Genomic DNA, 17,739 nt, shown 5'->3' with positions numbered 1-17,739 from the left:
CTTAGAAGCCCTATGAGGTTGCTACGAGTCTGCTGTGGCTTGCCAACATATTCCACCATATGGTTACCCAACCTCCAAATGGCAGGTGGCGTCCTACTGGGAATACAACTTTTCTCAAGAAGACGGATCACTCCACTTGGAGATATTCCAAGATACTTGGAGTTTGTAGATATTCTCTAATCCTCAGCTGCTGCTGACACACCTTTTAGGGTTAGCAAGAAAACAAGAAACACCTGGGTGAGCAGGCAACCAAGTTAATGAATAAAAAACTCTCAAAACCTTTTCTCTGCTTTGGAGTTCTGCCACATGATGATCGTGTACCAGTTCTAGACCACAAAATGGCCCCAGGGGGTTGCCATCCACCAGTAACCCTGTACAGTGCAATCCTATGCATGTTTTCTCAATCTCATTTTATTCACTGGAGCGTACTCCTGGTAAGCATTCTCCGGTTTTCCTTATGGAGAATATTGGGAAATATTTTAAAAGCTTGTTGAAGGCTTTGGCCTCAAGATGGCAGCATGGGTTAGCGCTCAGGTTTGCCGACAATAATACACCTTAACACTTTCTCCAAATTTATTTGTTTCAAAATTTTGCTGTATAGTTGACATTGTGTTAGCTACTATTCGTGTTTGTTATTCGTTGTTTTTAAAAATAGGCGTCCTTGAGAGGTATGGGGAATGCTGTTCTGTAGCCATAGGCAAATGGCAACCTTAATTGGTACATGTGGTCACCTTTTTAGTGAATTCAGTTTATTTAAGTGTCCTACCTTGGAGAAAGAGTTCCCAGATATGCTTGCTACTGTTATCCTTGTAAGCATGGGACTGAGCTAGGCCTCCATTCAATCCACCGCCATCATGCTTACATTTCTGCCTCTGTTGGAGGAGAAATGAGGGGATGCTGCCCAATCTCTGTGGTTTTTGCCATAGGGATTTGTTTGTAGGGATGGATTCCTAGAGTGTTTTCCAGAAATAGTATCATTTCTGGATCAGGCACAACCCTCCCTAGGCAGAACCCTAGAAATCTCTGCAGATGGCCTCTCCCTCTCCCCAGGACCTGTAAAGGCTGAAGGCTGGAAACCCCCAGGAGGAAGTGATGTGATTCCAGAGTCAAATGCAGCCCTGTCCCCCAAAAGTGTCAGGAGTTGTGGTTACAGCTAAGAATGCCAATGCCCAGGTGGGATTCGGCCATCCCCTGCTTTTACAACTCATCTCCAGGTGACAGAGATCAGTTCCCCTGTAGAAAATGGCTGCTTTGGAAGGTGGGCTCCATAGCATTATATAACACTGAGGTCCCTCTCTGCCCGAAATCCTCCCTACCACCCTCAAGGTCACCAAGTATTTCCCAACCCAGAACTGGCAACCCTAGTGGCAGTCCTGGCAATGCTATGGGATAGCCATTGAATAAAGCTCAATACAATTAAACACTAAGCTGTCAAGAATTGTGGAACATAAGCTTACATGTATTTATTATTTCATCCCTCCCTGAGCAGGTGTAATAGATTGACAATGATGCAATGTAATTCTAAGCATCCACTGGGTCTTCCTCCTTGCTGAGATAGGATAGAATTCCAGTGTTATGGTTTGAGCTTAGAGAATTATCAGTGCAATGCCAAACAGAATTCCACTCTTCTAAACCCACTGAGATCAATAGACTTAGAAAGGTGTAACTGTGCTTAGGACAGCACAATAAGAAATGTTCTTTCCATCCAGGACCTGACAGTGTCCTTATTTTATCTTCTGACATCTAAATGTCCTTAGTGTCACAACATATTTCTGGCTCTCATATTTTCTTTAACATGGCTTAAAAAAAACATGACAACAACAGTAGCGGGAAAGTCACCCTTTTTAAGCGGATGAGACTAAAATCCCTGTGGCACCTTACACACTGATCCCTGGAAGTGAAATTGCTAACCGATTAATTCTTTAGTGGGAAAGCTGTTTGGAGTGTTTTCCCAGAAGGAACGTGATGTCTTTATATTTTTGTGTTAATAGCCGACGAAGCAATTTGACAGGAACTATTATTGAATGACAGCAATCAAGGACCATGAGATTTAATGGATATCACAATGTGTTTAAAATGGCTTTAAAAAATCATGGGTTGGACTCTCTTCTCATATTATCCAGCCTGCCAGTTAAGATTGGGCTCTCAAGCCCTGCTCTCCGTGCCCCCGCTTTCAAACATGGAGTGGGTGGAGACTAAAGATTTAATATTTCCTTTTCTCCATCCAGAACCTACTGCGCATCAATTTTATTGGATGCTCTTGAGTTCTAGTATTTTGGGAGAAGGAGAATTTTATTTATTTTACTAGTCCAAAAGCCCGTTGCATCCAGAAATGCAATGGGCACTAGTGGTAGCCCCCCTGAATGTGCCACCACTGCCCTACCTGTGCATGCCTCTCTCTAACTGATGACCTCCAAGAACAGTTGGACTGAGGGAGGTCAGTAAGCCTGGTATTATTAAACCTTACGACAGTATTCAAAGTTGTAGACCAGGGGTAGTCAACCCGTGGTCCTCCAGATTTCCATGGACTACAATTCCCATGAGCCCCTGCCAGCAAATGCTGGCAAGGGCTCATGGGAATTGTAGTCCATGAACATCTGGAGGACCACAGGTTGACTACCCCTGTTGTAGACCATGAGCTCTTAGCTCACCACCTTGCCGATATGGGAGACAGTGGCTGGTTCCTTTCTTCATGGTTGGTGACTCTTTTTGCCATCTAATAGGCCCTCCCTGCCAGATTTCCATCTCAGCTTGCACCAGAATCATCCCCCTCTCAACTAAGTTGAGCCAGTTACTTTATATGAATGGCCTAACATCTGGCTCGGGAGATTTTTTTAACTGACCGAATGACTGAAGTAATGTTTTATCAGCTTAATTTAAGTTTTAAAATGATTTATTGTATGACATTATTCTCTGATTTAAGCCCCCCCAAGAGCTTTTTGGAGAGGGGCAGCCTAGAAATCAGTCAGTCAATCAATCAACATTTATACTTTTGAGGGGAGAGGGGGAGGGGAGAAAAACTAGATATCCAGTGGAGAAAAATGATGTAAAGAATGCCAGGTCATATGGAGCTACATATTAATTCGTATGCCTTTTATTTTCTTGGTTTTCTTTTAACTTTATTGATTATGTTTATTTTATTAAAACTAGAAAGCTTTAATTAATTCACCAAAGCCTTCAGTAACAGACATAACCATCCAGGGGGAAGATTTGGTCTCTGCTTCTAGATTACAAATGAGACTTCTCCTTCAGATAGTCTTAAGTAGCGTTTTTCATAAACAATTCAATTTCGGATCCTTTTAAGGCTTCCCTCTCTTGCCTTTTAATTTTTTTGTGGGAAAAAGCATTATCATCAAGTTGGCAATCTGCCAAGGATTTCAGAATGGCATGAAAATGAGTAATCACAAGAGATGAAAACATTTATGATATTACATTACATTCATTTTAGATCACTGGCAGACATGTTTCAGGAAGGAAAACAATATTACACAAATTCTAGTGCTATGGTAAACAAAGGGATTTAAAGAGATTTGGCCAAGGCCGCTGGTAATATCCTCAACTAAACTAGTAATCATAATGTTTTTAAATCAAATTAGATATTTTTTCCTTCTTTTATAAAACAAATCATTAAGTCATAAGACATAACTACTCGGGCTGTATGTATTTATAGCGCTGCAATAGCACTCTCTCATATAAAATCAGCATATCATGTTACCATGTTGAAAGAATGTAAATGTCTGGACTGTGATTTTACTTCCAAGAGATATTGCGAGGAATTTGGTCCCTGAGTTCCCTCCCAGAAATAAGAAGAAGAAGAAGAAGAAGAGTTGGTTCTTATATGCCGCTTTTCCCTACCCGAAGGAGGCTCAAAGCGGCTTACAGTCGCCTTCCCATTCCTCCCCCCACAACAGACACCCTGTGGGGTGGGTGAGGCTGAGAGAGCCCTGATATCACTGCCCGGTCAGAACAGTTTTATCAGTGCCGTGGCGAGCCCAAGGTCACCCAGCTGGTTGCATGTGGGGGAGAGTGGAATCGAACCTGGCATGCCAGATTAGAAGTCCACACTCCTAACCACTACACCAAACTGGCTCTCTTTTTTTTTTTTAAGTTTAATTCTCATGACTAACATCTCAGGACCAAACATCTCAGCCATTCAAATCACTCAGTGCTTTCTTTTGAAAACAGCAGGGTTTTTAAACACTTATTTATTTATTTATTACATTTATATACCGCCACTTCCAGCGTGCTGGCTCGTGGCGGCTTACATCCAATGAAAAACATAAAAACATCATAAAACCACATAAAACCATCAAAATTACATAATTTTGCGTGCTCGATTGTGGTAACAACTGTACTTGTAATGTGGAGATGAAAGGCAATAATTTAGTAATCACAAAATAGCTATATTTTACATTTTGTACATACACATGAAGGCCAGCTCTTTAAAGTCTGATATTATGACCAAATGCTTTCACACTAACATGACCAGATTTTAACGGGACACCATTGACCGGGGGGTGGGGGTGGTTCTTGATTTAAAATTTGCTCTATATGGAGCAACAAAACGTTTCATAGAACGCATAGAACGCAAAAATAGTATTGTAATATATATTTTTAAAATTTCAACATAAGTACAATTTGCCACACACTCCCAGATGTCCCTCCAAAAGTGGGACGATCTGGTCACCTTATTTCACGCGCAGTAATTGTCTCATAAGAAATAATCATGCTCCTGATAGTGGTTGAAATTGTTAACTGGACCTCGTCAATAGTTGGGAGTTGTAGCAACCCAGCCAGAGGACCTCCATCGTAGCCGGGTTCAGTTTCAGTCGACTGCTTCAGCCAGTCCATCACCACCTCCAGGCAACTGGTCAATGCACTTGGGGGGATAGATGGATGGATGTCCATTAATAACTATAGCTGCCATCAGCATATCAATGGCACCCTAGCCCAAAGCTCTAAAACTAGCTCCTGTGGATTGACACAGTAATTGAAATCTAGGGTGGTAGACATTTCTCCAAAGATTGAACAGGCCCCATGAGTTGGCACAGGTTCTGATAAAAGTTGCTCCTAAGACATTTATGTATACATGAACAGGCCCTTAGTTAAAAATCATCGGCTATCTTACTGTTAGTTTAAGCAGAGACAATTGCCTCACAATCCCAGAGTTGTTTTTCTTGGCAATAAATGTGGTATATAATTAATATAATCCATTTGTGCTGCTTGTACTTCATGGAGCCAGGTGCTTATATTGGACACAAACTGGTAACTATGGTGAGATTAGGCTTAATCCACCCATCTAGTGGAAAAGGAGTTCATAGGATCCAGGAGATGAATATCATGTCAGTCTACACCTGAATTGGAGAAAGAGGGTCCATAATATCTGTGTTTAAATTGTGTTAAAAACTCTGAAGATTGAATTTTATCTTATGAAAACATGGTAGAAAAACAAACAATAATGCATAATTATAAAGCTATCTGGATAAAGGAGAAAACATGTATTTTTAATGAAATCTACAAGGTTGGATTTGTCTGTTGTTTCAAAACATCCCCTATATTATCATCTATATTATCTTTTGTCATCTTACCCAATCCATATGTAACTGTTTAATTTGTGGGCCCCCAAAATCAACACTGCACAGAGCAAAAGAAAGAATAATAAATGGATACTCAGCTGAAACTCTTTCTAATAGTATGCAGCAAGCATTAACTAATAGAATCAGCAGAAATAAATTAATTCCAAATGGAGTATCTTACATTTTGACGTGAAAGGTCAGAAGTTTCCTAAACATCTCGGGCTTGTGGAGGTCAATTCTTTTGTCTCTCACAGGAGCTTACTGCTATTTTTTCCCCTGAGAAAAGACACTTTTGCTTGATGTAAACCAGAGTACAGATTGCCAGTTGTGTAGAAATTTCAGTTGCAGCGGAAGCACAGACGTGTTGGTAATCCAGATCCTCAACAAAACATTAAATTGCTAAGGACATGGTTTTGAGATACCAAACGGTCATATTAAGCTTTTGTGGTTTCCACATTACAACAGTTCCAGTTCATGGATGTTTTAAAGATGAAAGGTGTGAAAAATAGCCTATTTCAGGACATTTGTTGCAATATTATTGTATTTCTTTAAAATTCAGGCAAGCCACAAGCTCAGCAGGGTCAGCTCTGGTTAGTACCTGGTTGGGAGAGCCCCAAGGAAGGCCAGAGACAAGCATTGGCAAAACCCCTCTGAACATCTCTTGCTTTAAAATCCCTATGGGGCCATCCTATATTGGCTGAGACTTGATGGTACTTTCTAATGCCAGAGAGACCCTTCATGGAGGTACTTGAAGAGAGGTGTTTGATTGGCAGAAAAACTGCTGGTAGCAACAGTTAAAGGCTCTTTCTTTTTCAGTTGGGGGTGTTGAGGATGAGGCTGGAGAGGTGAGCTCCTCATTAGAATCATCTAACATGAGACCAGGGCCTGTGTAAATGCCCGGAATAATGAAGGAGCATGTAGGGTCAGCTTCATCATGAAGTGATGCTCCATTCTTGGAAATACACCTTACATTAAAATGGGTTTTCATGATTAAATGCAGATTCTCCCCACCATCACCACCACCCAGTCAAGTCTAATTTATCTCCGTTGGCCTCCTAAATTCATATTTCATCTTGTTATAATAATGCTTCGAGTGGCAGTTAAGAGTGGCAGCTTTTAATCTGGTGATCTGGGTTTGATTCCCCATAGTCTCTTTAGAGCTGTTCTCACAGAGCAGTTCCTTCAGAGCCCTCTCAACCCTACCTACCTCACAGGTTGTTTGTTGTGGGGAGAGGAAGGGAAAGCGATTGAAAGATGCTTTGAGGCGCCTTTGGGTAGTGAAAGTAGGGTATAAAAATGACTTCTGCTGCTGCTGCTCTGGGATTTAGAAGCAAAAGAAGGAAGCATCATCTTAGAAGTTATTACGATGCATCTCAATGAAATTCAGTGAAGCAGTGGTAATGCTGTACTATTATTTCACCCCATGGATGATGCCAAAAAACTGGGAGATTAATGTGACATTTGAAGACAGAGTGAGAATGAGAGAATTCAGATGGTCTTACGTGTGAGCAAGTGGTAAGGTGAAAAGAAAGTACCCTATCATGTCCATGGAAAGCTCTCTATCGTATTTGCTTAAAATATTTTTCAAATAACCAAGACAGATGTACCATTTTGTGCACTTGTCACTTCTGTTTAGCAAGATGCTGTGAGAGAAGATGGTTTTGGGTCACCCTTGCAGCATTTCTATCAGGCTTTGCCCTTTGTGTAGGAGCTTCTGTGAGTTTTGTTCATTGCTCAGCCATCGTCAAAAATGTCTCTTCACATTCCACTGCAGCATCACTGTGGTGCACAGATACCATTTTAAGAGTCTTGGCTTCATCTAAGACTTCAACAGAACCCATGGAGGATTGTCAGCCCAACCAACCTTATGCACATCTACTCAGATGTAAGTTCCATTTTGCTGAACGAAGTTTATTCCCAAGTATACCTACATAGGACTGCAACCTTCAGTGCAACCTTAGACATAATTACATCCTTCTAAACCAACAGACTGCAACAAACAAATAGGTATGACTTCAGGATTGTACTGCTAGGCTTTCAGGCATTCTCAGAATAACATGTAATCCATTATATCCTCTTTTGTCCATACTTTGTGGAACCTAGGGCTACATTTCTGGATAAATGACTTTCAAATGATAACAGCCTAATAGTTATTGATAAAATGGTTAGGCTTTTGTCTGATACAGAGTGTTTAATTACCTATGATGTATCATTTGCAGCTTTGGCTGCAAAAAGATAAGGGCCAAATTAGCTGAGAGTTAACAAAGTACTAATTAAACCCAGTCTATAATGCGTTCTTATAACTCTTCTCCTTTTCCTCTTTTTAACAATATTTTATTTGTATGGAAATAATTTTATTTTAACTTTGCGTATGTGATAGTTGTAATTAAAAATGTTTGGAATGGAAAATCATAACAGCCAATGGCCACATGCAATAAACTTTTGACTGACATTATGGTCCTCCAATATATTTTAACAAAGGTATCTGTAATCATTGTGAGTCAACCTGAATTACTGTAATTACTCTGATTTTTCATGCCTGATAGTAATAGCAGTGCAAACTACTAAAGTACAGGATGGTGTCATAATAGGTACCAAAATAGTATACTAGCCGTTTCCTACTATTTTATGATTAACATGACCTTACCAGCTTCTGTTAATTTTCTAGTTTTGGTTACTACATTGTGTACATGATTGTTTTTATAAATCTGGGCTAGATTTGTAACGCTCATGCTCAATTATAGGCCCATTATGCACGGCCGCCGAAACGGCGATTTCGGGTCACGTGGAAAACGCGGAGGGGGAAGACGCGACGCATACCGGTTATGCACGGGGCGGGGCGTGACGGCGGCAAAACCCAGAGTAACCGATTATGCACGCGCCGATCCGGGCGCCGCTTCTGGTTGCGCCCCGCTCACCCAGAAGCTGCGCTTTCTTCCGCGTTTCACTGACGCGGCTTTTTCGGCGGCATGCACCGAAGCTGCAGCCGGTTGCAGCCGGCTCCGTGCGTTATCCGTGATTTTAGTCGCCGCCATTCCACCCCGAATGTGCGCTAAAACCCCCGTGCATAATGGGTCATAGTGAGGCATCCTTGTTGCCGTGATTATCATTCATGGACTGGGGGGAAGTGAGGAAGATCTTGCTGGCTTTCTGGCTACAAGCCAGCAGCAGCTGAGTTCCACCTGGGTTACGTTTGCCTTCCAGCTCGTACCATAAAGTTTGAGTGCCAGCAGAGAAGCAAGAGAAAGGCTTTGTGGATGAGCCAGTAATTAGGATTGCCAAAAAGCCTGGAGAAAAGAGGCTTAACAGGATATTTTTTTTTACCTCTGTGCCATAAAAACCTTCAACTGCCCATTTCTATGTATCAAACCTCTATTAAACAGACAGGACAACCCCCCCCCCCCCGAATGCCTAGGGTCATCAACCTCCAGGTGATTGCTGGGGATCTCCCATAATTAAAACTGGACTGGTTCTGCACATACTTTGTTTTTTTCTGTTGTCGATCCTGCTGAATTCAGATCGATTTGAACCTGGGTCTTCCTCCTTCCTTCGCCTGAATTGAAACAAAGTGTTCTGCACTTGATTGGGGAAGCTCAGAGCGGGGAGGGGAGTGGTGGTTGCGAAGCTCGGGGAGGAGCCAAGTGCAGCATGTGGCTGCTTGTTTCTTTCTTTTCCTGAATGGGGGGGGGGGGAGCAGCTGCCTCACAGAGAACGGGGCAAATCTCTGCTGAGAGAAGTGTGAGCTTCTGGAGAGCAGTCACTGCCTGGAGCAATGAATAGACACACAATCGCCCAAACAGAGGACAAAATAAACTTTCCCCCACCAGTTTGCCCATAAAGCATGCCTTTTCCCCACCAAAAAAACAAAGCAAAACACAAATCAGCCCCCCCCCCATTTTTTTTAAGCTTCAAGGCTCCGGATTACAAGAGGGATTGCAGTGACAGGAACCCTATGCATCCATGAATAAACACATATGCGTTTAAACGAATAAGTCTCATTAAAAAAAAGTAGCGGGCATCGTGGTCCCTTTAAAAGAGCAAGAAGGGTGATTGACAGGTGGAAGAGAGGAACATGTCTTGCACGTTCCCCTCTTCCGCCATTTTAAGCAGGCATGTGAAATGCCAGGAAGCGTGAGACGGCAGCAGAGGAGCCAGTAGGTAAGGAATTCCAGGAAGCACGGGTTTTTTTAGCATTACGCCATTGATTGTTTTTCCTGTGCGGAATGGCCCTCTGTGAGACAGGATGCTGGACTAGCTGGACCATTGGTCTGATCCAGCAGGACTCTTCTATTCTTATACGTATGATGAAATGCAAAGAATACTGAACTTTTGGGTCACCATATCAGGTAAATTTGGACTTGTGGATCACAATACTGAAAAGATTGGTAACGGCTGCTCTGAAAAGTTCCACGTTCTGTATCCCTTTGAGGATGTGTCTCTAAATTACAATAGCCGCTACATTTATTTTATTTGTTTGTCATCATTATAAGTCTCTTTCCGTCTCCTTGGGGATAAAAGTGGGCTACATTTCCTAACATCGGGGCCAATACAACTTCCCAGTTGTATTTTTTTTAATGCAAACCCTTGAATTAGGATTGTTAACTCCCCTCTTGGAAAATATCTTGAGATACGGGAGTGAAGCCTGGGGAGGGTAAAGTCTGGGAAGAGAAGGGTCTTAGTGCCTCTAAGTCCATCCTTCAAAGCTGTCATTTTCTCCAGGTGAACTGATTTCTAGCATCTGGAGATCAGATGAAATTCCAGGAAATGTCCCTGGGGATTGGCAACCATGGAGAGCATGCAGAATGCTGCATTTTAATCAAAATTATTTTTTTCAATGAATCCCCATTTTCTGCACACAATAATGGTAAGTACTACATTTGAAAAGAGAATAATACAAATATTATTTAACAAATTCCTGCAATACATTTTATCCAAATGCCCATCATATCCTCACAGGGATCATTTCTACTGCAGAGTGAGACTGGCTAACTCTAGCAAGGGGCTGCCTATAGAGAAGATATCTGTCCCCTTCTTAGGAGGAAGGTCATGGATATAAATATTGCAAATAACATTTCTTTTGCCATCTTTCTCATTTAATTATTTCTCTTGTGAGTTCGTTATACAAAATAATTGGATAAAATGGTCTGATGATTTCATAGTGTTCGTGGTGTATTTGCATAATAATCTTTCCCTCCCCTGTAGTTGGAGTTCTAAGGACATGGTGAAATCCCTATTAAACAAGAAGCAATTTACATCTCAGTAGACCTATTTAGGATGGCGCATTACTACAGATTGAAATTTATTCCTCAAATGTCCATCTTTGATTTTTCCAGGGTCATTAATAAGATGCTAGACATCAGGGGAATCTGAACCACACATGCTGAAGGCATACCACTGTCTAAAAATATTAGAGAACGGTTCAGTGGGGAGGTTTTTGATTTTCTGATTAATTTATACTAACAGTAATTGTTGCTTTAAATTTTTTGGGTTTTTTTTCCTGATCAGTAGGAGTTTGCTTTCAGGATCCTGTCTTGCTTCTTTAATTCTGTATTGTTTCAATTCCATGAGGTCACAATGTAAAAAGACCAATGCAGAATGGAGCCACAGAAGAAACCCCCTCTGTCCACGGGCTGTTTTGTGGTGATGCGTTGTGACTGTCGTCCTCTGCTCTGACATTTCAAGATGTTAACGTAGCTGTGAAAATGTCATGCTTATTACCAAAATATGAATGTCAACGTCTTGACTCCAGAGATGCGTAAAGCTGCAGTTCCTAGCCTTCATCCGTCACTTAGCAACATCTCCTTAACGGCCTTGGGAAAACTCCACCCATTGCTGGTTCCTGTAAAAAGCACAGTCTCAAAGTAAACGATTAAACATTACAGACAGCTTATTCTGTAGATCTTATAGCATCACAATTGAAATCAGTGCTCTGTGTATCTGCTGGTTTCCTTGATAAGCCTAAGGATCCATCTAATCCCACATTCTGTTTCCCAAAATGGCTGCCAGGTGCTTGAACACATGAACACAGTTGCCTTTAACTGATCCGGACCTTTTGGCTCATCAGGGTCAGTGTTGCCTATTCTGTCTGGCAGTGACTTTATCTGGATCTCGGGCAAAGGTCTTTCATGTCACCTATGGCCTGATTCTTTAACTGGAGCTGCTGGAGACTGCAGCTGGCATCGTTTGTGTGCCAGAACTACATAATTCCAGATATAAACTGACTCATGTTGAGCAAAACCATGGAGTGCCCTTTGAGCTGGTCCGTGCTGCTCTGAGCGCTCCTCCTCCGCCAAATCAGGATGCATCCGACCCACCGAACCATGGCCCCTTCCAAGAAGCCCGCAAACATGTGTTATAATTAAATACTTGTATATTAAATTAAGAGCCTCTTGTGGCGCAGAGTGGTAAGGCGGCCGCCTGAAAGCTTTGCCCATTAGGTTGGGAGTTCAATCCCAGCAGCCGGCTTAAGGTTGACTCAGCCTTCCATCCTTCAGAGGTCGGTAAAATGAGTACCCAGCTTGCTGCTGGGGGGTAAGCGGTAATGACTGGGGAAGGCACTGGCAAACCACCCCGTATTGAGTCTGCCATGAAAACGCTAGAGGACGTCACCCCAAGGGTCAGACAGGACTCGGTGCTTGCACAGGGGATACCTTTACCTTTACCTATATTAAATTAAATACTTGTATAATGTTATAGAGTGTTATAATGTTCCATGTAAAGTTATGCAGTGTTCCATGTAAACTGCCCAGAGCCATAAAGAATGGGCGGTATAAAAATCCAAATAAATAAATAAATAAATAAATAAATAAATAAATAAATACAGAACATGTGCAATAATTAAATACAAAGACAAGACGCGTGCAGTAATTAAACACAACATAATCATGTTGAAGTCAAAGAGTTTTTTTGTAAATAAATCAGTTAAAATACGTTTTCTAAAAAAGGTTTTTTGGAAGCTTGTGAACTTCAATGATCCACCACGTGTTTGGCCAGATTCCTAAACATTTTCTGGTCACTTGGTTGCTGGATCAGCTACAGTCTTCCAGTGTAAGGGTATATCTGTTGGAATGTGCAAGATTTGCAGTGTGCATAATCCAGCAGAATATAAAGGATGTCCTGCAGGGGGCATTGGAGATTATGTATATTTAGCATAGATAGGATAGGAACCTCCTGATGATTTTCAAGTTATCTCCTCTAAAGACTGGCTCATCAGGCGACTTCCTGCTTTTTCTTCTTCCTCCTTTCTCATCCCCCAAACAGTTGAACAACAGAAGAATGACTGCAGAAAGAGAGAAGAAAAATTGCCCAGCCACATTGACAATACATAGCCCAGTGATAACAGTACTTGGTCCATGCCTTGATAAAGTAATGCAGTCTGTTTTATTGGTTTTGTACATTTTCACTGCGCAATGTGGTTGTTCATAACAATTGTCCCCAAGTAACTAAAAATCATCAGCCTTGAAGACCATAGCAGAAATCCCCTGGGAATATTTGCTGTATAATATGGAAGCAAAAACATTGAGACACTTGTCTCAATATTGCTTGAGGACGTCTCAATATTGCTTGAGGTATTATGCAGCAGCAGAAGACATGAGATCAAACTTAAGTTTGTGAAAAGCAGATAAGACCATTTTGTACCTGTTCCATGCACATTCCAGTCTTAACTTCTGTATGCTGCCCAATGTACTCCCTGTACTATTAGGCCGGTAAAGGTAAAGGTATCCCCTGTGCAAGCACCGAGTCATGTCTGACCCTTGGGGTGATGCCCTCTAGCGTTTTCATGGCAGACTCAATACGGGGTGGTTTGCCAGTGCCTTCCCCAGTCATTACCGTTTTACCCCCCATCAAGCTGGGTACTCATTTTACCAACCTCGGAAGGATGGAAGGCTGAGTCAACCTTGAGCCAGCTGCTGGGATTGAACTCCCAACCTCATGGGCAGACAGCTTCAGACAGCATTTCTGCCGCTTACCACTCTGCGCCACAAGAGGCTCTTTTATCAGGCTGGTACAGAGCAGCAAAATTGGTTAGCGTAAGCAATGTCAAGATTAATGGTATGCCAATGGGATGTATCCCAGTACACAAGGCTACTTGATGGAGATGTCGACACATCTTTAGGATGCTTAGGGCTGATCCTGTGTAGAGCAGGGGGTTGGACTAGATGGCCTGTATGGCCCCTTCTAACTCTATGATTCTATGATTCTACATGATCTTTGTAAAAGTTTTGATTTTTAATTCCTATTATCAACCTGGTTTCTGGGAGGCCCAATTTGATGAAAGAGCTGGGGTGATGGATCAGGCATGCCGCATTTTACAAAACACTACCCAGTCCGTAGCCTTGGCTACCAGACTCCAGCCATAGACACACTCTTCCTCTCCCTGAATTTATTTATTTAATTTAATTAATTAATAAATAAAATACCAGACTCCAGCCATAGACACGCCCTTCCTCTCTTTGAATTGGTTACAGCTATAGTTGATGCTTCTTTCCCAAGGACATACACTTTTAAATCTCTCAGCGCTGTGACGGAAGAGACAGCTGGGCATCCTTTTGCACATTCCTTCCCCAGTGTCCAGTCTATAAGGAGTAAGACCGTACAGCAGGCTTTCTCAACCAGGGTTTTGTGAAACTGTGGGGTTTCTTGATGGCCCTGGAAGGGTTTTCAGAATGGGTGGGAGTCAATTAATGTTTTTGATATTTTTTAAATTTGTTAAGCATTTATCGGGTGATATGACCATAGATGGTTATGTTGACCGGCCTCCCCCCAAATGGCCAATGATGGGCCTGGAGGGGGTGGGAAGGGGAGGGACCCCAAGTGAGTGTGTACACAGCTATGCTGCTCAGCTATATTCCCCATGGTTGCTCCACTTTTGGGGTATCTCAGAGCCTGAAGAATGTTTCAGGGGTTTCTAAACAGTAAAAAATAGTTGAGGAAGGCTGCCATACAACATGAAAGGCCAGCTGATATTCCCTAGGAAGAATGAATTTGGCCCTAGGGGACTCCAGCTGCTGATCCCTAATTGCATACCTAGAGATAAGGCCTGAGTCATCATTAATGGAACTTAAGTGAAACTTCTATCACTTGCCAACTATCTGGCCTATGAAAACAACCAGCTATTTCTGTGTGATCTATGGGAGAAAAATGCTGTTACATAACACCCTTCCCTTATTCTGAAGCTTTGTTATATCTCCTGCCAATATATCTAAATTTACTGCATCTTTTATATAGACCTATGCCAAGATCATCCTACAGCATGTTTCTCTGACAATGTTGGATGTCCTACAAGAAAATTAATTTAAATCATGTTGTATTTTATCTCTTTTATATATCCCAGGGCACTGAGGCCTAGGGAGGCTCATTCTAGATCAACTATATTACAACCACCTTTCCTTGCCAGGTCTATGTGCCAAGAATTTTTGGGGCCTTGTCAATGGAATTTTAATGGATCCCTCCCTCTTTGGGAACCGTGCCAGGTTGTTAGAAAGATGGTGGGGTAAATTAAGGTAGATAGTAGAAGTAAAGACAAGTGTGGGGTGGGAGGAACAATGAGAAAATACTCAAGAGTTTAAACAGGAAAGAGGACTAGGAGAGAAATGCTGGGTGGTAAACAGGTTGGGGAATAGGTAGTTGGCTAGAGCTAACTTATTTATTTTATTTATTTATTTATTTAGATTTATATACCGCCCTCCCCGAAGGCTCAGGGCGGTTTACATTAAAACTAGTCAACGATACATGAAACAGTGTTCGTTAAAACATACAGTAATTAATAACAGTGGTTGTAACCATATAACAGAATGTAACAGTATAACAATATAATAAAATAATATAACGATGGAACGGTGCAATACCACAACAGGTCCAGAGCGCTCTGGTGGAGTTCTGGGAGGAAGGGGGGGGAGATGGGGGGGGAGCGGGGGCCCTTCATTCGCTGTTGGTTGTGCCTGGTCTCAACCAAATGCCTGGTGGAGGAGCTCTTTTTTGCAGGCCCTGCGGAACTGTTTAAGCTCCGTCAGGGCCCTGATCTCCTCCGGGAGCTCGTTCCACCAGGTGGGGGCCAGGACAGAGAATGCTCTGGCCCTGGTCAAGACCAGGCGGACTTCTTTAGGGCCAGGGACCATTAGCCGGTTGGTGGCGGTGGAGCGCAGAGCTCTTTTAAGAGCTCTTCTAAGGCAGAAGTGGTGAGGGGCGACCGTGTGTTTGGTGGGAAATGATGCCCTCTAGGAGCAGGTAGGGACCTAGGCCCATTCTGCACTCAAGGTTTAATGCAACTTCAATGCGCCTTAGAAGTAGATTTTCCTGTTCTGCACAGGAAAATCCAGCTGCAAAAGCACTTTGAAATTGCCTTATCCTCCTTGTGCGGAATGAGTCCTAGTTAGGTTGTATCTGAGGTAAATCAGAGCCTATCCTCTCTCAGCCTTCAGTGGACAGGTTTTTTTTTTAACTAATGATAATTTAAAACTTACTGATTTATCTGTGGTTTGGGGAGAAGTTAAAAGCATACAATTTCAGCTCTTGCCAGAGTGATGTGTTGATTAAGAGTGACGGACTCCAATCTGGAGAACCAGGTTTGAATCCCCGGTCTTCCACATGAAGCCTGCTGTACGTCCTTGGGCCAGGCACAGTTGTCCCAGGATTCTCTCAGCCCCACCTACCTCACAAGGTGCCTGAGTAGGGTAGAGGAAGGGCAAGTCACTTGAAGACTCCATAGGGTAAGGGGGAGTGGGGTATAAAAAACAACTCTTAAACTCATATTCATAAACTGAAATCCAGAGAATGTGTGCTTACCTTTCAGAAAACTAAAAAAACTAAAAAATGTACACCTTCCTGTTCCTACCCCATTCATTTCACCTGCCACTCTCCCTCTCTACACTCTACAAAGTTGACCAGGACTTCACATTCATCCAGCTGCAGGCAAATGGAAGAGGACAGCCAAACTGTCTCGGGTTGCCAGCTCTAAGTTGGGAAATACTAGAGAATTTGGGGTTAGAGCCAGGAGTGGATGGGATATGGGGTATGGAGGGACATCAAAAAACTATAATGCTATGGAGTCCACCCTCCAAAGCAACCATGTGGAAATCAGGGGAATTGATCTCTGTCATCTGGTGAGGAACTGTAAAAGCAGGGGATCCCCAAATCCCACCTGGATACTGGCATCTCTAAAAGTGCCTTAGGAGATATTGGGAGATCTGCAATGTTTTTAAAAAGCCTAATTGCTGCTGAGTAGGCCTCAGATTCAGATCAGGTCTGTGCTAGGTAGAGAGAGTTCAGTTCTTCCACCTCACATACTTTCACTGATCAAAATCACCGCCCATTTTGTTATAATTAGTCTTGGAGGGGGGAAAAGGTAGACAGGAAATGGATGAATTTTTTCTTCCAAGGCTAATAACAGCATACAAAGGGAAATTCACTGTGGACCAGATCTGAATTGGCCGTGGCAGCTACTCGGCTTTTACATATGCTTGGAGAATCTGATCAAAGAATCATGTTGTTTTGACACTTTAAAAGTAAAATGCACATTTTCCTAGTTGTTACGCTGAAATTCTACTACATCCATCCTGGCAGCAGAAATGATCCCTTTCCCATTCAAAGAAATGATCATGGCACTACACCACTGGCACTCTCAGTGAGCAGACTGATGATCCAAGGGGCTACTGTGGTGTCAATATCACAAATGGACATTTTGCTCCTGCCTCTAACGTGGTGCCCAAGTGTAGGGTTGCCAGTCCTCCCTGGCCTTCAGCAGGGGGCAGCGGGGTAGGGTTACCAGCTCCAGTTTGGGACACTCCTGGATTGTTGGGGGGCAGATCTTGGGGAGGACAGGGACCTCAGCAGGGCGCAATGCTATATTTTCCACCCTCCTAACATCTGTTTTCTCCAGGGGAACTGATTTCTACCATCTTGAGACAAGTTGTAATTCAGGGGATCCCAAGGTCTCACTTGGAGGCTGGCATCTCTACCAAAGTGGTTAAGCTCGCAGTGGGCTTGACACACTTCTTACTACTGGAATAATTGAGTGAAGAAGGCTGGAAAGGAAACACCAGCAAGTTTCTGTACTGGGCTTTTATCCCACCTTGGCTTCTTAACCACTTGAGTTCTCCATCCCCATGATTTGTAGCCATTTGGTCTCCTGTTCCCCAACAGCCTGAAGTTTTTCCTTTTTTCT

General features: G+C 42.6%; 1 protein-coding gene and 1 long non-coding RNA gene across 2 annotated transcripts in view; one reads left to right on the top strand and one right to left on the bottom strand.

Annotated features, from left to right (window-relative positions):
- RNF17 (ring finger protein 17) overlaps positions 1-16 on the bottom strand; it is a 46,398-nt gene extending 46,382 nt beyond the window's left edge. The window contains exon 1 of the mRNA XM_077341637.1: positions 1-16. The gene's annotated coding sequence lies outside the window, so the exon portion shown is untranslated.
- A 297-nt stretch (positions 17-313) lies between these two features.
- On the top strand, positions 314-11,420 carry LOC143840633 (uncharacterized). Its single transcript, XR_013232268.1, has 3 exons — positions 314-434; positions 10,296-10,440; positions 11,145-11,420. It is a non-coding gene; the product is annotated as an uncharacterized LOC143840633 (long non-coding RNA).
- The last annotated feature ends 6,319 nt before the right edge of the window (positions 11,421-17,739 follow it).

This window comes from Paroedura picta, chromosome 6, assembly GCF_049243985.1.
Source record: "Paroedura picta isolate Pp20150507F chromosome 6, Ppicta_v3.0, whole genome shotgun sequence".
In the NCBI taxonomy this organism is placed as follows: domain Eukaryota; kingdom Metazoa; phylum Chordata; class Lepidosauria; order Squamata; family Gekkonidae; genus Paroedura; species Paroedura picta.
This window is presented reverse-complemented; position numbering and strand designations above follow the sequence as displayed.